Here is a 21,921-nt window from a genome sequence, read left to right as displayed (position 1 = left end):
CCAATATGTCCCCAACTGACCCAACCAAGAAGAGAGAGGAGGACAGACAGTAGAAACAACCAGGAGAGAAAAAACAAGCAAAACCACCCTCATCGTGAACAGAAGCCCAAAGTGTGCAGATTGCAAGATCATTGCAGTTACCAACCCAGGAATAGAGAGCTCTGTTGCTCATTCCCCGATAATCCCTTTTCGAGAATAAGGGGGGTGGGGCACTGCTACAATTTTCCCAGAAAGAAAAATAAGACAGTGCACACTGTCCTTTTCTTTAAAAAAAAAAAAAAATTTAATGTTTATTTTTGAAGGAGAGACAGAGACAGAATGTGAGTGCATTAGGGGCAGAGAGAGAGAGAGGGAGACACAGAATCCCAAGCAGGCTCCAGGCTCCGAGCTGTCAGCACAGAGCCCAACGTGGGGCTTGAACTCACAAACCGCAAGATCGTGCCCTGAGCCGAAGTCGGACGCTCAACCGACTGAGCCCCCCGGGCTCCCCCCACACTGTTCTTTTCTGATGGACAACATCGACCTTCCCTCGCTCAGACTTTGTATCTCTAACCTGAATGCCAGAAGGAAATACAGCAAAGCCTTCAACTGGGGGCTAAAAAGTAGTCCTAAAGATTCTGTTCAGACCCAAACAGGCTACTGACGTTTCTGGTAAATGGACACACAGTCCCATACGCCACACACACACCCAGCCCTGAAAACCCCTCAGAGACGTCCCTGGAGTCAAGGTACGGAGAAATTTCATGATGATGGCAGCTCAGCAAAGAGAGGAGGCATTAAGGAAATTGACCAGAAATTTGTAATAAACCTGGTGGGATGGATAAAGGGCTAACAATTCTCACATCGTATATAAAATAGAGAAATATGCCGGTTGTCTTGAATAATGCCATCGATACAGAGTGCTAAAAATGTAATAATTCTGCAATACCGACATCTTCTAAAGTATATTCCGAAGAACTGACGGAAAAATCGAAACCAACGGGATGTGCTGTCCCGCTCAGAAGTGCACACTGTGTGCTCTACCCACTCTTGACATGGGTGACTAGAAAAACATGGGCTCATCTCCCTTAAAACCAGAAAACGATGGTAGAAACGTCATGTGTGTAAAGGCCCCTCTCGTTGTGACTTGGCCGTGGTGGCTGAGAAGCATCCTCGTGAGCCCACGGGGCTGCTGGTGACTGGGTGTCACATTCAAGTGAGCCGGACCAGAGCCGTGCCATCTACCGCTGTGTCCCCCCCGTCCTGCTGCACAGGAGGCGATCAGTAAGGAACTGCTGAGAAATAGCCAGCCACGTCTCTCAACAGTACCGCTCAGAACCCAGCTCTGGGGGTGCAGGGTCCAGAAGGAACACAGCTCAGGCTAGAGCCTGGGTCTGGAGCCCAGCTCCCCAGGGCCACCCTCACCTTTTAGGTCACGGTGTTGCTTCTCTACCAACTGATGTCAATGCCAGAAATCTTTAGGGGCGCCTGGGTGACTCAGTCGGTTAAGCGTCCGACTTCGGCTCAGGGCACGATCTCTTGGTTCGTGAGTTCGAGCCCTGCATCGGGCTCTGTGCCGACGGCTCGGAGCCCGGAGCCTGTTTCGGATTCTGTGTCTCCCTCTCTCTCTGCCCCTCCCCCACTCACACTCTGTCTCTCCTTCAAAAATAAATAAACATTAAAAAAAGTTTTAAAAAAATACCAGAAATCTTTGGACTCACACTTCTGTGAATGAAGGATTTATCCCCATAACATGTGTGGGCTGAGTGATGTCTGTCCTGTGTTAGATCTTCTACAATTCCAAGTTAACTACAACTTCTGGATTCCTCTGGATCCTCTTAAGCACCCTATCCAACAAAATCCATGTTTCCTTCCAGCCCCACACGCAAAAAAAAACACGAAAAACCGTGAGAAAAATCCCACTGAGCTCTGAACCACTGAAGACGAACCCATGCTTCTAGACTCCCTGGGACCTTATCATCAGCAGGGGCACCTGTCGTGTTCAGCGGCGACTCTGTGGTTACACAGATACAGCTGATATTTAGGGAAATTTCTTGCCCTCCCGAAGCACATTACAGTCTCTGTATTTCCATGACCACTTGATTTCCTGTGAAAGTGAGTCTCTCAGGGAGGAAATTACTCAACAAGCATTTTAAGCTTTTAAGTACGGATTCCTTCACTCCTTGCGAATTTACAAACTTTAATTCTTTTCTGAATTTTAGCTTGCCAAATTAAAACAATTTTCAGTAACTTAACCAAGTCATTGAGGTTCCATTCACTCCTGCTGTTGACTGTTTTTTAAATGTGTAGAGGTAAAAGGAAAAGATTTACAAAGTGACTTGAGCTCTCCAACTGAAGTCCGGCCGAGGCTGTGAAGGGGAGGAATCTTCAGGAATCACACGGTGGGGGTGGCATATTGGGTCAGGGCCGCGGATGAGGCGACCAGGAAGCCAGCAGCTTGCCCACGACTACACAGCCGGCCGGGACCCAAGTTGTGTCGACTCAGGCCAGTCTGGGCCTTGCTCTACATCATGACGAGTTATCAGCATCCGAACGGGGTTCTCTTTATCTCCGCACCAAAATATTGCTTCTGTGACGCTAACGTTTTATTTTATCGCATTGGTAAACAGCACTGCAGAGATCAAAATGTTTATAAATAGTTTACATCCCTTGGAGGCATTAACATGTATTATCATGACATGCAATCATGTAAACAAGTGTAGATTTGCATGAATTTTTCCATCTCCATTAAAATAAAAGGAAAGCGTATGGTTTAGAATCACCTTTTTTAAAGTTTATTTATTTATTTTGAGAGAGAGCGCCAGTGGGGGAGGGGCAGAGAGAGAGGGAGAGGGAGAGAATCCCAAGCAGGCTCCTCTCTGAGAGTGCCTGATGCGGGGCTCAAGCCCACGAGCTGTGAGAGCGTGACCTGAGCCGAGATCAAGAGTTGGAGTCTGAACCGACTGGCCCACCCAGGCGCCCTGAAAAAATGCGTCTTCTAAAGGGCGATGTGGGAGTGTGCCTCCCTATGATTCGCCGCCTCTGGCCTTTCCCTTGCTAACGAAGGACGCTTGGCGTGTCTTCCGTGTCACAACCTTCCGTCACCAACTCATTGTCCCTCCAAGCTGACGAGACGCAGGGTCTCTGCACTCCCTCCCTGCCACAGGCAGCCAAGGGGGTGCTGGGTGGGGGGCAGACACGCCATCCGCTGCCCCGACAAGACCGTCTGCGCGGGGGTCACGGCTCCAGGGTCCTATGACCCCTTCACAGCTCACGCTTATCCTAGAACTTGTCCTTTTATCTGCAAAGACTTTTTCTGAAGATCGTTTCTCCCTTTTCCCTTCCTAGACCTACGGAAAGCGAACGATAATGACAGCAAGGGCGTTTTGGGGAGTGTGGCCGCGACTCACGAAGGCCCGACTAAATGTGACGTTCGGGACTTGCTTCGCCTCGGATCTTTCCAGTGAGACTCGCATCTGAGGAAAGAACCAGGCTCCTGAGATGTCTGGGGGCTCTCGCCGAGCCATGGGCAGCATCTACAAGGGCACGGACCGCGTCTCGCCCTGTATCTTTCCCCCTCCGGGGAACATCCGGGATTTCTGCATAGCCGGCAGAGGAGTCACTGACCAGCTCCGCCGAGCCCACTCTGTGACGGGCCCTGTTCTTGGCACCTGATCTGGCTCCTCTGATCCCCATAACAACCACCATTAGCCCCTTTCCACAGTGGGGAAACCGAGGCAGGGAGAGGTTGCTGCCTTGTCCACGGTCCTGCGGCCTCTCGGGAGCGGACCCTGAGCAGCATGGCTCCAGACTCTGTGTCCGTGGCCACCGAGGCCGGCTGCTCGTCCGTGGTGCTCTGAGCTACTGTGTAAGCCTCCCGGATCGCGGCCTACGAGCCCGTGACTTACCTGCTCCGTCTCAGCCTGCAGAAGGAGAGCCACTGAGTGAGTGAATGTTTCCTGTGCCCCGTGGACCGCTTTGTTACCGCAGTCAGAACCTGGGACGCTTTGCTGACCCCCCTGCATCGTGTCTAGAAATGCCATTCACCCATCTGGTCAACTTTCGCGACATTTCCTGTGCACTCCTAAACAATCAGTGCCACAAAGACATCCTGTTATGAGCTGCAGGGTTGCTGGCCGCCTTCAGTGCCAGCGCTGGGACTCCCTCCCGGTGCTGGGGTGGCACCGGCACCACCTGCGAGGCAAGGCGGGTCGGGGGATGCTGCAGCGACCCGGGAACACAAGCCAGGAGGGGAGGGGGGGAGGGCCGGCGGGAGGGCAAGCCGCGGCTGCCAGCTGGGTTGCACGCAAGGTGCAGGAAACCTCGAAAAGTCAGTGCGCGAGTTTCTAGTTCTGCACGCTGTTCGTTTCTACCACGCGTTTCCATAAAAGGATTTAAGGTAGTTAATGACAAACGCATTTGCTGTATGTTAAAACGCAACATTGAAATCTTTCCTTTAGGAGGATGACCCACCTAATCTTTATATTTTTATGACCGGAACTTCAGAAAACATTAAGAAAACCATTTCTAAAATGTGAACATAATGTACTTTTTAGGCAAATTCTGAAAGACAGAAGGTTATAGGGTTGAAGGAGATTGTGGAATCTTAAAGCAATTGTTTTCCTTTTAAAATGCTGGGAGGGGGGCACCTGGATGGTTCGGTCGGGTGAGCGTCTGACTCTTAATTTTGGCTCAGGTCGTGATCCCACGGTGGTGGGATCGAGCCCTACGTTGGGCTCCACACTGAACATATAGAGCCTGCTTGGGATTCTCTCTCTTTCTCTCTCTCTCTCTCTCTTTCTGGCCCTCCCCATCTCTCCTGCTTGCACTCTCTCTTCCTGTAAAAGAAACTAATCAAATTAATTAAATGCTGGAAGGAATTTTCATTTCTGCAGAGACTAAAGGAAAGGAAAGGTATTGTATTGAAGGCAGCCAGTCACGGCCGGGGACGAGAGGGGCTCCATGAGAGACATGTGGCCGAGGCTGCGTTCCTGGACTTTCCGTGGTCCCGTGTCTTCTTCCCCAGATACACTGCTTACAGACGACTCATGTCTCCGGGATGCCACGTGCAGCACACTTGATTTGGGGGAATAAATTGCTCACATGAATTTGGCCCCATTCTTTCACCTGCTGTGACCTTCCTTCCACCACAAAAACAATTACGATAAACCAAAAGCAATTTGCTTTGAGGGAAATGTTGCTGTAAAGTTTCCAACGTCTACTGAGTTGGGATATACCAAAAATATGACAATATATTGACCTCTTTTTTAACATGGTTGTGTATTTTTCCTTATGTAGCTTTATGTATTTGTGTCAAAACCCACAAATTATGTTTATTTATGAGTATGACATAGTCAAGCTCATTTTGAAAAGTTTTAGAGAAACATTTATCATCTTCTTAGCAAAATCACAAGAACATCTTCGATAGCAGGGGGAATGTCCATTTATCAACTAAGGTGTATCAACAACGTAAATTAATGGCTTTCCTGTGGTTATATCTGAGCCCTTAATGAAATGAGTTTTGATAAACTGAAGAGTACTTGCTAAACTTTCCCTGAAAATAATCCTGACTGTGTTAAAAGGCTATTCACTCTCTCATCCATTTCTTTCCAAAGCTTTCTTGAGAGAGGAGCAGGTGCTCAGATCATCCTGGCCCCTATTCCCTTCAATTGTCAGCTCCTGAAATTCTCTTTGGAGGACTTTCCTTGGAAAGTGTTATTGGACTATTGGCCAGTAAAGCCACTTTGTACAAATAACAAAAGCCAGAAATGCCTGGAAATGTCCACTCCTCCCCTCCAGGGCAGCCTTGAGACAGTGGCTGTCTGAGGAAGCAGAGGGAAGCTGGACCCCCGTAGAAGCCGGGTCTAAGCTGGAAGGGGCCTGGGGATAGCTTCCACTCCAGACCCTGCATCCGGATGGGGCCAAGGCTGGGAGTGTCGGGATGCACCCTCGTACAGCTTCCTTTTTGCTGCCCCCACACCTGGGAGTTATTTCTTACTACTCACCCCGTGCAAGTTCTCAGACCGTGTTTGGGGGCAGCCTGACCTAACAACCTGGCTGGAAGGTAGATGGCAGAAATTCGGAATAAATAATTCTCACCATGGTTAAAAACGGTGGCCTTGTTTTCCACCGATCTGAAACGTTCTGAAAAATATATGTGATAAAGTATATTGAAAAAGAATCTTAATGTTTTCAAACTTCTTTAACAATTTATGTGCAATATTCAGTGCGTTGTCAATAGACTCACCTGTGGTCAGATTAGAGCAACATGTTATCTGGACAGGAATGTCTGGGAGACTCTCAGGAGGTAAGCCCTGGGGTGCACGGCTTATAGGTACGACTGCCCAGCTCCTTCTGTATACACCATCTCATATGTGTGAGGCTCAGAGATGTACGGAGATTACGAAGATCTAGAAAATTGGCTCAGCCAATGCAAGCATCCCCTCTCCATCACTGCTGAGGTAAAATTGACAGAAAATGTTAGCTCTGTTGCTCTAAGGAGTCAACATTTTAGGGGCACCTGGGTGGCTCAGTGGGTTGGGCGGCCGACTTCGGCTCAGGTCATGATCTCACGGTCCGTGAGTTCGAGCCCCACGTCGGGCTCTGTGCTGACAGCTCAGAGCCTGGAGCCTGTTTCGGATTCTGTGTCTCCCTCTCTCTGACCCTCCCCCGTTCATGCTCTGTCTCTCTCTGTCTCAAAAATAAATAAACGTTAAAAAAAAAAAGGAGTCAACATTTTAAAAGAAGAACAAAAGCCTCCAAAGTGGAAAAAATCAGCTCAATTAAATACGTGAGGCCACTGAGCATAACTGCATGTTTAGACAGGTCCCCTGCCTCCCTCTGGCTGCAAGCCACGGATGTCCTAACAAGGGGCCACCCGATCCACCTCAACTGAGTAAATTAACCTGAAGTAGCCCATGTACTGTAAGTTGTGCTGCCAACAATCCAATGCCAGAAGCAACTGAGAACTCTTGGAAAAATAAAGGGCACACAAAAAGGCTTAGTAGCTGCACTGGCAATTCGAAAGAAAGAGGCCAACTTTCCCGTGTGTTCTTCATCAGACAAAACCATTGTTTCTCAAAAACGATTGTTGTCAAAATGTGAAGGCTGAGTTTCCCACCCTCTTCAGGGCATATGCGATAGGTGAAGGCCTGGACCAAACTTTCCCAAATGGGACCAGATGTGGACTGAAAACCTAGCAGCAGCGAGCTGTGAGTCACCTCTGGAGAGAAGAACGACCGTTTTCCTTCCTAAATCTTCTCTGCTGGATTTTACCGAACTACTCTGTAGAGGGACAGTAAGCAGATTCCCCTAATGCCCCCATTTGTCTTTCAATAGGGATCTATACGTTGTGTGGGCAGATAGATGACAATCATGATTTCTTGGAAACACAACTAGTAATTAGTGAGCTACAAAGTCTTATCAGATGCTCTTATCATCTCCTTCCATCGCTTGACCTATCACCAAACACTGCATACTTCTTGCCATAACAGAGCAAATTACTCCTCTCCGGACAAACCTGCAAGAAGTCCGAAGTGAAGATTGAGCGAGTATTCATAGGAGTCAACCATTGCACACACGTGTGCTCCTTGCACTCTGCCTCCCTAGTAAATTCCAGATGTATATCACTGGTGGCCTCTCCTACTACCCTCAAGCTCTCGATGCGCACACCTCGCTGCTCACTGACCTTGTCCCTTAGCACTTTACCCTCCACATGTCCAAAACCAAATCACAGCGCTCCCTCCAAGCACGCTCCACTTCTGGAACGTCTCTGCTTCACCGTCCGCTCAGCACACCACAGACCAGGGATCACCTTAGACCTTGCCTTTCCCTCCAGGGTCTGGGCACACAACGATTCCCACGTGTGTCTTTTTCTCTAGCTAAATCTGCACGGCCCTCACAAGTAATCACAAAGAGCGCCTCTGGCCAAAGTCTCGCTGGGTGACTGAGGTGTCTGGCCCCAGGTATGTAGCTGATACCAGATGTCTCCAAAACTTGGTCTTCCCAGCTTGGAGAGGTCTGGGTGCTTTTCAGGGGATTTCTGCTGCTTCCCAGTCAGGTCTGCACACTCAGCCCCCTCCTTATGTGAACAGCCCTCTGTCCACGAGGGGCCCTTGGCCTGCCTGCGGCCCCCCCACCACCAGTAGGATCTGGCGAGAAGCGAACGTGAAACTTCACAATGATGGGTTTGGGGCCCCTGCTATGTGTGACACACGTGCAGGTGTCGTGGGGAATGACAAGATGAACAAATAAAGGAGGGTGAAGGCTCAGGGAGCCTCAGGAAACATCAGAAGAGCCTTCACATCAGGTAACTTGAGAGCAGACTTCTGGTTTCCTTCGAGCCCCTTCCTGAAGGTTTGGCAGGAAACCCGACCGCGGAGAATTAGGAGCCGCCGAGTCACGGGTAGCACCAGGGATGAGGAAACCATTTAAGATGTTACTACAGTTCCCCGGGTGAGTGAAGACGGCGTCTTCAGGAGGTGGAGGGATGTGGGCACAGAGCAGTGGTTGAAGTTGCAAAATATCTGAGAAGCAGAATCATGGGAACTCACCGGGAGTAAGGGAGAGGGAAGAAGCAGCAGGACTCCCAGGGATACAGGTTGGGCAGCCGGACCACCATTCAGGACACTGGGACCACCGGGAAAGTTGAAGATCTGGGGGAGGGTGACGGTTCCGGTGTGCCATGGGGAGTTTGGAGTGACGAAGGCAGTTGGAGCCAACCCCCTTGGCAGTAACAGACCGTTACGCCGAGTTCAAGGAGGAGCCAGAGACAAGGGTGCGAATGCCCTCAGTGTGCGGACATGAATAGAGCCTCCAGGGAAGATGAGGTTTCCAGGGTGGTATTCGGGGGAAGAGCGGGGTAGGACACTGCCCAGAGCGATACCGGGGTCCGGTCGGGGTGACCGAGGTGCCTCCTCCTTTCCCAGACCAGCCCTTTCCCTCACACCATGGAGCTTGGTCCTCTGTCTTCAGGACCCCTGCCCAAGGGGCTGTCCCTTCTTTCCCCCCTCTGGCTCCTCTCCGGTGGCTTAGAACATGACCGTGTCCTTCTTCGAGGCAGAAACAAAAAACAAAACACGAAACCCTCCGTGGGCCCTATCTGCCTCCACCATATTCCTCACATCCACAGACAAACCGCTCGAGTCCTCCACACTTCTGTCTCCATCCCCAAACCTCGCCCTCGCCCTTCGAGCTCCCCGCTCTGCCTGTGGGGGCCTTTCTCTACAAGAGACAGGCTCGGGGCTTTCCTCACCTGTCTGGGTCCCTCTGTGGCCACAGTGGCCAGCTTGGAGCACGTCCCTCTCCTCTCGAAACACCCTCTCTCTTCCCTCGGCTTCGATGACCTGGACACTTTCCGAGATCTCCTCCTGCTTTTCTGCCCATCCCTTAGCCAGTCTGGATTTTTCTAGCAAGCGAGTAGCGATTGCTCACAGTCTGTTCCCAGGCCTCAGCTCGTCCCTTTCTAGACATTTCTAAGTCTCCCCTAGAGTCGGGACTTGATTTTCACAGATATGCAGACCGCCCGTTTGCATTTAGGTCTGCAGCCCAGCCTTCTCTCCACGTGTACAGCAGGCACGTCGCCTTGGCGGGCCTTCTCTGAGCCCAGAGGTGCATCCCGTCCCGCAGCCGGGCTCGGAGCCCCTCCTCAGCCTTGCGGAGCTGCAGGTGTGGGCGAAGACGCTGCCCCAGCCAGAAGCCAGGGTGTCTGTGCCTCCCCTGCCCCCCTCCCGCACTGCTTCCCTCACCAAGACGCGTTGAGTTCCTCCTCCCTGGCCTCCATCTCGTCTCATCGCCATGCTCGTCCAACCGCCCTGAAATCCCCTGGTGTGTGCACTGGGCCACCCCACCCTCTCTGCTGCTGCTCTGCCTGACCCCCTCCCTTACATCCCCTCCATGGCTTTCCAAGGTTCTCAAGAGAAGGGAAAATCCCTCATCAAGGTCAGGAGCGTCTTGAGTGCTCTGTCCTTAACTGAATCTCCAAATGCTTCCTCTTACTTGCTATGACCCGTCTTGCCACGGGGCCTTTGCACAAGCTGCTGCTTCTGGCTGGTGGCCTGTCTCTCCCCCTGAGCAAGAAGCTCCTGTAAATGTCACGTCCAGCCCACTTTGCCAAGAAAGCATTCGCCGGCCCCTTCTATTCGGGACTCACAAGGCCTGTGCCTCTTCTTGGCCACCTTAGTCACCACAGTGATTTTCCACATGTCTGTGTGATGATCTGATAAGTGCCTGTGCCTCGTCCCAACTGTAACCCCATGAGGACAGTGACCGCGCATGTCCCAGCTCACCACTGAATCCCCTGTGCCCAGAACGGTGCCCGGCACACAAGAAGGGTGGCCGCGTGCTCGTGTTGAGTCAGAGCAGATGGGCGGCATGAGAACCCACAGGGGGCGGAAGCGAGAACCGGGTCTCTCCTGGAGTTCAAAAATTTCTGGTTCCACTGTCGCCATGTTCTTAGAAACGGCTTAACTTCACTGCTATCTATAAGATAAAAGTAATAATTACATCTCTTCCATCACGATGGTCTGACCAAGAGGGCAACGACCAGGGAGACTCAGAGGGGCATTTCGGAGAGTTTCCACTCAGGGATTTTCTCCATTGACTTGGGCAAAAACTTGCAGATGCTTTAATTAAATACAGAGTTTGTTTAAAATGAAACAAACATCCAGCAGGGGCGTCAGGGTGGCTCAGTCGGTTAAGCGTCCGACTTCGGCTCAGGTCATGATCTCGCGGTCCGTGAGTTCGAGCCCCATGGTCGGGCTCTGCGCTGACAGCTCGGAGCCTGGAGCCTGTTTCGGATTCTGTGCCTCCCTCTCTCCACCCCTCCCCCGCTCGCACTCCGTGCCTTTCTCTCTCAAAAATAAATAAACATTAAAAAAAAATGGAACAGAGCAGCTGACAGAGCTGCTTAGAGACAGATGAAGAGTTTACGTGATTCGAACACACCACCGCAACAAATACTGCTCCAAGGTCATGTGCAGCTTGATAAGGACAAGTGCAAATCTGCAGCAGAGAGAGAAATTAAGCAAAACAAGCAAGAAGGGAGGAAAACAGCCAGGAAAAAAAAATGTCAGGGAAAAACTCCCGGGGGGTATGGCTAACCAACAAGAAGGTGCACGTCTGCATCGCAGTGTGCACGGGGAGCGTTCGAATCCCTGCTGGGTGCGGGGGCCTCCCCGCGTCAGCTGCCCGCCCGCCCGTCGTGGACACTCAGGCGGCAGCCTCTGCCTCCTCGCACCTGTCACTCTTAATAAATAGTCTGTGCTGTTGGAGAATCGTGGACCGACGCTACTTAACAGTCAGTTTGGCTTTATTTGTATCCATCAGAATAAGTTCGGCAAACACATTTAGCACTGATCTCCTCTAATACATGGTTACACTTCAGGATGATAAAATGCTCATTTTTCTTACGTAGGAGGACGTCACCACAATTACGTGGTCACCGGAGGGTGTGGTGCCCCGTCATTCCCGGGGACCGCAGTCCGAGGCAGAGACCACCCCCTCATTTGCACACGGGACCCCCACGAGGCCCGGAACAAGTATTTGCACGTCAAGCATTTCACCGAATGTTGGGAAACGAGCTTCTTTTCCGAGCTAATTAGCAGAATTCAGGAGCCCAATCGAGAAGTTCATCTCTTTGCCTGGGAGCAAAATTCTCCTTCTTTGAAAATGAGGGACGTCCGTAGCCCAATTTTTTTCCAGTTTTATTAAAATATATTGACGTACGACATCGTGTAAGTTTAAGGTATACAATGTAGTGATTTGATATAGGTGCATATTGTAAAATGGCGATCACAGTAAGGTTAGTTAACACATCAGAATAAAAAGTCAGCATTTGTGCGCGTGTCTGCGCGGTGAGAGCTTTAAAAACCTCCTTTCTTAGCATCTTTCAAATATACGCTACAGTATCACGGACGTACTCACTCCCCGTAGCTTACGTATTTTATAAACTGGAAACGTCTACGTTTGGGCCGCGCGCACCCATTTCCCGAGCCCCCACTCTCTGCCTCCGGCACGCATCACTCTTTTCCGTTTGTAAGAGTTCAAAAATTGTTAGAGCCCACCTACGAGAGAGATCATACGGCCTCTTTGTGTCTGACTTATTTCACTCAGCATAACGCGCTCGACGTCCAGCCACGTTGTCACAGATGGCACGACGTCCTCCTTCCGTGACTGACTCATCTCCCGTCGCACGTGCTACCACGACCTCTTCATCCGTTCGTGCCCCGGGGCCACGTAGGCTGCTTCCACGCCATGGCTGCTGAGAGTGACACTGCAGCCAACGTGGGGAGTGTGGATGTTTCTTAGAGGCTGCGGTTTCATCCCCGTTGGATAACCCCCCAGAAATTTCCATCTTCCCGAGCCCAAACTTTAACAAGGTGGATAATGGTGATTACTCCGCTAATGTACTTGGAACTTTGACATTCACTTTCAGGACCATTTGTTTTTTCCATTTCACCCTTTTCTCTTTGACAATTTCTACATTTCTATTTTGCCCCCTTGACCCCTTGTCACTGGCGATTGCGGCAAAAGACACACGTTTCTGGCCCCGCATTTACGCTATTTGCAGGGCACTTAGAGCTTCATAGGACTCAATACACAAGACGCCAATATTCCTTACAGAGCTGGAAACCTCACGCACGTGAGCCCAGGCGGACCCGGTCCCTCCCATCGGGTGGAAGGACGGCTGCGGCATGCGCGGATTCTGCAGAGAACATTGCAAACTGAACTGCCTCACGTCTACACTGCAGGCAAAGTTACAAATCCATCAGGTTGGAGAGAATTGAGCTTATTAATGTCCCCAAATGCACTAATCTTGGCGTGTGGATTACCTTTCTCGAGCTTAGAAAAGCAGTTCTGCTTGTAATGATCTTCTCATAAAATGTAATCATAAATGACACCACAGCCTTAAAATAAACCAGAGGAAACCAGAATATTTTATGTGGAATTTAACATTCTACCGGGCTCCTTTCCACAACGTACAAGCTCAGATAATATGTCAGAGATTAACTCGACCAATCTTTCATTTACACTTTTCGCAGCAGACTTCACGTTATTTAAAAGCTTTATGCAAAAGTCATTCAGACGTGAATAATTGAAATTATTTTTAACGATCGCCCCATTAGAGACCCAACTTACACAGATTTCCAACTGACCTAGTTTTTTTTTTTTCTTTCTTTCATCAGCTTACTTTACTGGTGAGTTTAAACAGATTCGTCTCTAATTAGATACGTACTTTTCAAACAGTATTGGACAATAGCACCCTTTAACATTTGTTCTTTGCATCTGTGATCTCCGTGTTGTCTCTGAACACGGTGGCAGGCTGGTTACGCGTGTACATGGATCTTCTCCACAAATCCCTGTCAGTTATGCTGCCAGGAAGCTCTTGATGTCTGTAACCTTTCATTGTGAAGAATGCACATTTAATTACTAGGAAAACGATGATGATGTAATAGGTCAAGACGTGCCTGGCCTCCTGCCTGGAGGGCGCTCTGCCCGGGAGTGAGGGGGGCTGGCGCTGCACGGACAAACCACCCCAAGTTCACCAGGGGCGTCCCAAATACAGCGGCAGCCTCGTACTCCACCCAGGGGGGCTGTCGAATTGCCTCACTAGTAAAAATAAGTCAATTGTAAAGGATACGTAGGAACGCGCCTCAAACATTTACAAATTGAAATCTTCACTCAATCGCTTATCTTGATACAAGGTCGAAGACTGTTCTTTGGATGAGACTTTCCTCCTTGGCAGGAATCAGCCGCCATGATTTCATAAAGTCTAGTGATTCCTTAAGATACCCGCAGAGCCATCTAAGTGTACGACCCAGTGCAATTCCTCTGCATTTTGTAAAGTCTTTTGACGGAACGTTTACGTGGTGCTCTCATGAAGTCTTTGCAAAGCATGAAGCTTCGGTTTCCTAGGAAAAAAGTAACGCTCCCTCAACTGATGTTAATATTTTGCATCGTAGGTGTATCGGTCATGAGCATTGACTTAGTCGATGCTAAATCGAACTGTATCATTTAGTAATGGGGATAATGGGTATGAAGAGGCCGAGGGAAAATCATGGCTGATTCTTGGTGAATGTAGAATAAAACCCAAGGAGCAGCAGGGAGGTCGGACAGCAGCCCCGACAGCAACAGGTGCCGGTCAGGAGAGTTGGGGAGCCGGTGGAAGAGGAAACATCAGGAGATTCCTCAATTAGGCCCAGTTCGGACCCAGCAGGGGTCCCGAGAAGCAAAGCCAGGACACCTCCCTCCCCAGTAGACACGCTGTCCCCCAGTGGACGGTCAGAGCACCGTTTCCTGCCACGAATCCTGCATGGCACCAGGCCTTACGCCAGCAAACCGCACGGCTCCACTGTGACAAGCAGAGCCTTACCCAGGGGTCTGCCAACCAGGCTCCTTGCTTCGGGCGCTGGTGCGGACCCGGCCTCAGAATCCACAGGACGGGAAGCCGCAGGGAGGGCAGGCCTGTCTCCGGGGCACGGCCACCCTGCCCGGCCATCTCCCTCTGGCCTCGGCTGACTCCACATTAGCAGAATCGCCTCCACCAGCAGGGCCCGACGGCGGGAGAACAAAGAGATGGAATGGGGGTCTTCGAAGGATCTCGGATTTCGTGTACTGATGTCTGATTCTTCTCAGCTAGGGCTCACAGAAATGCCCGCAAGCCGAACCGCCTGGCCTCATTGGAGGGCCCGGGGTGGCCCCCTCGCCGAGGTACCACAGGAGAAGGAGCGGACAGCAGGGCTTGCGTGTGGGGCCGTTGAGGGAAGTCCAGCGGCCCTTACAGAGTGGAAGTGGCAATTTTCAGTTGCCACAGGGGACGGAGAGGCAGGCGGAGGGGACGTCCTCCCTGTTTCCTGTGCCTGTGAATCTGCTCCGTGAGCCGCAGTCTGTGCTCGGAGGGGAGGCTGAGTTTCTTGCCTGAACTGTGTTCATTACTTACAGAAAACACCACACTGGGTCAGAATTCGAACACAAACGAGTGCTGCAGAAAAGCGCTGAGGACTTGTTATCAAACACCCTTTGCACGGGCCACAAACGTGCAGGGCTGGTGGCCAAGAGGACCCCGCCCTCGCCCCCGGCGGCCGTCCCCAAGCAGGATGCCGGGGGCACACCGGCCGCAGCCCCGTCTCAAGCACACTGCACTCGGGTGCTTCTGGGCCTGTTCCACAAGGACATAAACCTTCTGGAAAGCGGAGCCCACAGTCAGGTTTGTAGAGAGCCCGCCTTGATCTCCTTCCCCGCGGTGCCTGTGTCTGCTCGAGTCCTCTGTGTGCCAGTGCAAAGGGAAAGTGCTCTTCGGGGACATCTGAGCCTCTGCGGTGGCCCAGACACCTGTGGAACGGTGGAGGCGGGCGGGAGGGAGGCCAGGACACCTGCTCCCGAGGCCTCCTGGAAACCAGGCAGGAGTTGGGCCCTTGTCGTGCCTCTGACTCAGCTGAGGCTCATTCCCTCCGTCTCTGCCACTTCTCGCTGGGTTTTATTTTTGCCTCCGCAAGTCCTGCAAAATTCACCTTGAAAGTGAATCGCGCAGGGAGGTCTGCTTTCCTTGGAGGCAACACCTGCCTCATGCTTGGCTTTCTTGGTGCAGCGGAAGGGGTCCGTCGGGGCGAACCGAGCACAGGAGCCGGCCCAGCACGGCTCCTGGAAGCAAAACCGAGCGGCCCCCACGCCTGTTTATCAGGCGTGGACCGTGTGCCGTGCCCTTGGCCTGTGTGACGTCATGCCCTCCCTCCCCGCGGGCTGGTCCCTTGCGCAGACAGCACACCCACCAGAGACGGACAGTAGCAGATGGGTGCGGCCTGAACAGCCTGGACACAAAGGCTCTCCGCGTCTAGGGTGTAAATTTTCCCACCTCGGCCAGTTCCACGTGACCTCCGTGACGTCCCCAAATGTGAACCTGGGGCTGACGTGCACAGCCGGGTGCGACCAGGCTGAGAGAAAGCGACAGCTCGCCGGAGGGCTGGGTCAGGAGCCACAGCCCGCACGCCTGTCCCCGAGTCTGAGTCCCGAGTCATCCGACATGCGTGGCATCGTCTTCTGGGCCGTAGCTTTTCCGACGTGCGGCACCTGCAGAGGGTGACGCGGCCTCCACGCTGGGGAGCCTGCGAAGCTCGCAAAGGTCTCCTGTGTTCTTCTTCCCGAAAATTCTACCACAGCTGCTCCCATTCAGGCTGTGGGGACCCCACACCCGGCAGGTCAGTGTCCAAACCCGGGGTCGGCCTTCCTTGCAGGTGTTCTTTTGCTCTTGGTTCCCAGAGGCGGGACCGACCCCTGGACAAGCCCACGTCCTCCCTCCCTCGCCGGTTATTGGCTCCTGTCCCCGACGTCCCTCCTCGGTCGGGAAGACAGGCTGGCTGGAGATCCATGGCGGTGGGTCCCCTACGGGACCTCTCGAGAGCCCGGTTTGCGATGATCTTACTTCCCCGGGGACCCCCTCTCCTGGGACTTCCCGGCCGGCTGGCTGCACGTCTAGTGGCAGACATTTAAAGCACAAGCCCGTGAGGCCGCTGACGTTTGACCTTGAGCAAACCGTGACTCACAGGGACGCACCGCGCCTCCAGAAGGACAAGCAGATCCCCGAGCGGAGAGTCGCCTGGTGCGAACAGTGGGCTTGGCAGAGCCCCAGAGGGAGCCCAGAGGGCCCGGCCGCCGCGGTCCGCTCGCCAGCCGCCCGAAGGAGGAGCCGCCGGGCTGTGGGGATGAGGGACGCGGATCCCGGGCCGACGGCGCGGGGTGGGGTTCATTTCCACGCAGCAAGGAGAGCCGCCGGCTGGAGCCGCGCACAGACAGGGTCCATGTTCCCATGAAAGCCTCTTCTGAGGGAGGAACTGAAGCACGCCTAGTTGCCCCCCCAGAGGCAGGCAGCTCCCTCGGCCTCGGTTTCCCCCTCTGTAGCCTGACGTTGACGTGCTCCTACTTAGGCATGGAGCACCCCAGACAAGTGCTGACGCTAAATCAGCAAAAGAGCCTCCTGCTCTCTGTCCCCTTCCTCCCCACAAGTGAGCACAGGGGCGTCCCAAGGGGAGCCACCACCGTGACCAGGGAGGAGACGGTGCCCGGAACAGCACCAGCGCCTGGAACGGCATCGGCGTGTCTGTCCTGCCTGCGTGGGGCCGGGCACTGTGGGGCGTGAGACACAAAGTCCTGCTGGAAAAACACGGGCACTGGGTCAGACGCCTGAGTTTCAAGCCCAGACCTGCCGCTCCCCGCCTGCCGTGGGGTCCTGGGCCTAAGCTTTCTCTTCTCCGCAGCAGCCTTTCCTCTGCAGGATGGAGTTTTCAGCCGGGGCTGCCCCCGGGGTCCTGTGAGCAGCGCGTGACAGGAGGCCAGGCCCGGGTCAATGCAGGGAACAGGCGACAGGGACTCAGGCGCAGGATGGCATCCACCGCCCCCGAGGGGGGTTCTGGGGATAGGCCAGAGGGCGGCCCCAAGATGCAGGAAGAGGGCTCCAAAAGTAACGGGTCTCACGGGCGGCCGGTGAGCCCGTGATCTCACTGTCACAGGAGAAGTGGCAGAGGGGGAGGGGCACCTGGCTGCAGAGGTCCCTCGGCCCCACTTCGGGTGGGATTAGGACTGTTCCAGGGACTCGGGACGTCCAACCCCCTGGTCCGGAGCTCTGCTTCCTACGGCGTCTACAGTAAGAGAGCCCGTCACTCATGTGCGTGTCTGTGTGCAGTGAGTTCAAAGAAACCCCGTCGAGTTTAAGTGGAGGGAGACCCAACCCCACTGGGGTAGACGTTCCTTTAAAATCCATTCCACAGGAGGGATATTGGCTTCAAATCCGTATCCGCGGAGGCTGGGCATTGACGAAGCGTCCCAGCACGTTTCCAAGCGGATGTTGCCTGACACAATGAACAGCCCGTATCTCAAGACAGAACCATCTAGAAACATGGTCGCCCAGGCGATCCCGGCTTCTGTCAACCCAAGACATGGTCTTCCCGTCCTCCTCAGACTTAAGCCGACAGCTTTGTGTTCTGCTTTTACTGGCTTTGGTCACTCGATAAGGCTTCTTTTTGTGTTTTAGCTGGGGCAGCAGGTCTGCATCAATGCAAGTGAGTCTCTGCCTAGTGCGACCCCGCGTACAAACCCCTGCCCCCCACCGGCCCCACCTCTGTGGCAGGAGCCTCTCAGCAGAAGCAGAAGCCACATCGCGTCGGATGGAAAATACAGAAGCCAGCTGCTTCCACAGCCAGTTAGGGCGCAAGCCCGCCATCCAGCGTTGGCCATGGGGCTGGCGGACGCCTGGCGCGTCCCCTGGGCTCCCCCCGTGGCCCCGTGGGGAGGGGGAGGGGAGGGCAGTTGGGGGAGGGGCTGCGGGTCTCCTGCACCGGTGGCATGACAAACGGCGGGACACTTGTGGGGGCCCCAGATGCCATGTGACCGCGGCCTGGATGTCTCGGGGTCTGCGTTTCTGTATCTGTGAAATGTGACCAGGGGCTCTGTCGTGACCGTGTGTCAGCATGGCCAGGAGGACCGAACCAGTCACGAAAGAAATCACCATCGGTTCGTATTCAATCACTGTTTTGCTTTCTGGTCTCTGTTGTGCAAACTCGGTTAGTTTTCTTTAAACGAAATACTGTCCCCATTATTGTATTTCAAAGATTATTTTTAGGGAAAAGCTTCTTGGGGCCCCTGGGTGGCTCAGTCGTTTTAGCGTCCAACTTCGGCTCAGCTCATGATCTGACGGTTTGTGAGTTCAAGCCCCACGTCGGGCTCTGTGCTGACAGCTCGGAGCCTGGAGCCTGCTTCCGATTCTGTGTCTCCCTCTCTCTCTGCCCCTGCCCTGCTTGCTCGCTCTCTCTCTCTCTCTCTCTCAAAAAAAAAAAAAAAAACATAAAACATAAAAAGAATTCTCCTACTAAGATGCTTTGAAATCACAAGGGAAAAATAAACATTTTGTTTGTTTACCTTTCTGCCACAATAACGAACAAGTCTGTACCACCCTTGGACCCGCTCACGGGAAAAGCAGAACTCCTCCAAGAGGTAGAGACAGAGTGTATGCGATTATTCTCATTTATGACCAATCGCTCCTTCATTTGTTCACAAAATACACAGATGGTTGTTTCCAGTATTCTTTTGTTGATTTAGTGCAAGCTCCTGGAAAAGAAACATTAAATTTCACTCATCAGTCGGTTCTCAGAGTTCATGAAAAGTCAGACCAGTACAATACAAACGTGCTTACCTTATTATGATCAAACCCGTGGAGGACGAGAGGCCTCCAGGTTCCTTGAGGAGCGGCTGTGATCTGGGGGCAGCCCCCGTGAGCCGCAGAACGCAACTGCTGTGGGCCAGAGGCACCCTCAGTCCCCAGGAGGCTGGTCACCCTGTGCTCAGAGCTCCCGTCTCTTCCTGTCCACCTACACCTCTCACCCTCCATGGCTTTGTCATTTCAATTTTCTTCCTTCCCCTCTTCCCCCCGCAGCCTCCCAGTGTTTGAGAGAAAACGCACCTGTGACCTTCCCCAGCTGAGATGGGGGCGGGGCAGGTCCCCGCACGCGGTTGCCCTTGGTGGCTTCAGGGAGACCACAGGGGCCCCTGCGCCTGGGCCCGGCACGCCCACCGGCTCTTTGTCGACTGCATCTTTCCTAACTTTTTCCTATGACGTTACATTACAAGATAGTTTGTAAATTCTGGAACAAGGAGAACGATCTCCATTCTGCCCCAATTTCTCTGTCCTGGAAGTTTGGATCAACTGATTCTGGAGCTGAATTATTTATGCACAGGAGGAAGCGCGGCACTCATCAGTGGAATGTGCTGGACACATGGCTGACAGTCAGTAGGAGAAAGAAATTCTTAGAAAACGGTGCGAGCCAGATGGGGTTACGGCGCCACGTGCGAGGGAGGCCCGGCTTACTTACTGTAGCGGGAGCGGGAGAGGCCCCATTAGCACAGACTGCCTTTCCGGGATGAGGTCCTAATTGGTCTTAGGAAGCACTCAGCCACATTTAGCCACTCTCTAGAAATTAAGTTCCGATTTTAAACCGGCCCACGGTTAGGTCTGGCAAAATACAGTGTCTAATTTTTTTTTTTTAAAGGAAAATACATGTTCAGGAATCCAAAATATGCCTTGTAGAGCTTCTCACTCTCACGACCTCACAGAACTGGTGCTTTAAAACCCTAGCGACGCAGAAGTGACCCTCCGAATGGGACCGCGGGGGCGGGGCTGAGAAGGGAGACAAGCGGTTAGGGCCGGACAGCCCAGGGCAGAGTCGCCCTCCCGCCTCCTGGGGACACGTCCTTGGACGCCTTCCACTGGTGGCAAGAGCCAGGCACTGACCATCACGTTCGCAGCAGCCGCTCTCAGTCCCATATAACTGCCACCAAGTCGGCCTGAAGGGCAGCCCGGGCTCCTAACCCAGGAGACGAGGGCTCCCCCGCGGGAGCACGCCCCGGGCACACAGGCCCCCGTGTGTCCCCAGCAGAGCCCGGCACACACAGCTCCCCACTCACGGGCCGCAAGTCAGGGCACCACTGAGGTCCAGCGACTGGCCACCCGCCGGCCACTCTGGGACTCTGTGTGGGCGGGAGCAGAGCCTGCTGTTGGGGCTCCTTCCCTGGACGCCCCTCACCCGCACGCATCGGCTCCCCTGGCCTGGCGGGCGAGGCGTGGATGCCTCCACGGCCATCTACCTCCTGCTGCTGGGCTTTCCCCGGGAAGGTGACGTCCTGGCCCTCGGGGCCGGCCCGGCCTGCCACCGGTGCCTCTGACACGGCGCCCCGCACCCCAACCCCCGCTCTCTGGTTAACTGTGCCCTGACCCCCGGCCTCCGTGACTCCCCATTGTCCTTAGCATCAACCCCGGGCATGGCCTCTGGGCCACCCGCCCACCCACCGCCCTGTGCTGGGAGGTCCCCACGAACCCAACTCACAGTCTTTACTCTCGGCGGCCCCTGCTGCTGGCTCTGTCCCCATCTCCCTCCGGGCAGACGCTTCCTGTGGCCACCAAGCTCCCATGAACTGTCCACCCCTGCCCCAAACTCATCCTGTCCCGCTCTGCGGGACAGCACAGGGCGTCTGCGATGTCCCCCCCCCCCATCGGTGCTCCACAGACGTCCCTCTACTTACTAGTAACACCTTAGTTAAGAGGGGCCCAGACCGTACCTTTCCCGAGGAATGTGCACTCCCCCTTCCAGGAGGAACGAAGCAGGTGTCTCTTTGATGTAACGTTCTGTCCCGCCGAGTTTGAGGCCTGGTGAAATGAGTGGAGTCTGAAGGGCTTTGCACCTGTCACATCCGACTGTTGTGATAGAACACACAAACCCCATGCTGAGGAGACGCCCACAGGATGGGGACCCTTTCGCGAGACTTGCCAGCTCGCTCCACACCCAAGGCCACCTCAGGTTAAGATGGTCCCCATCTACAGGCAAAGACCTTCCGGCACGACCCCCTGTAGGTGCTGTCCTCTGCTCTCTGCCCTTTGGAGTGAGTGGCCCGTAGGCGACCCCAGGCTGTGCGAGGCCATGCTCCGTCAGGGTGCCATTCCGGATCAGACGGAGGCCCCGACAGGCGTCTGTCCACGTGGGTCTCCTGCACATCAGTGACGCACCTTCAGCTGTTCTGGTCCCCATTGCCCGCGACCTGACCCAGACAGGCAACATCGGTCTCCCTCGTCGTGCCCCGAGGACCAGCCACCCCGGCTCAGGTGTCCTGGAGACACCAGTGTGGTGAAGGGCTGGGTCCTCCAGCTCCAGCTCGGCCGCAGCCCGTGGTCTCTTTGCCACTCAGCTGTGGAGGGTCGGGGGCAGGGCACACACGGTCGTCCTGCAGGGTCTCTGCGGTTCTCTGGCCGCCCGTGGCGGTTCGGGCCCCACCTGTGCCACCAGCCCCTCCGCCTTGGCGTTTCAGACGGAAGGGACACCGCGGGGCTCCTGCCACCCCCGAGCTCCCACCTGCTCTCCAGAACATGTCCCTCCACCGGGAGGCGGTCACCTGACGTGGGGCCGG

This window comes from Panthera uncia (genome assembly GCF_023721935.1).
Source record: "Panthera uncia isolate 11264 chromosome A1 unlocalized genomic scaffold, Puncia_PCG_1.0 HiC_scaffold_17, whole genome shotgun sequence".
Lineage (NCBI taxonomy): Eukaryota > Metazoa > Chordata > Mammalia > Carnivora > Felidae > Panthera > Panthera uncia.
The sequence above is the reverse complement of the archived record's forward strand: the minus strand, read 5'-3'. Positions refer to the sequence as shown.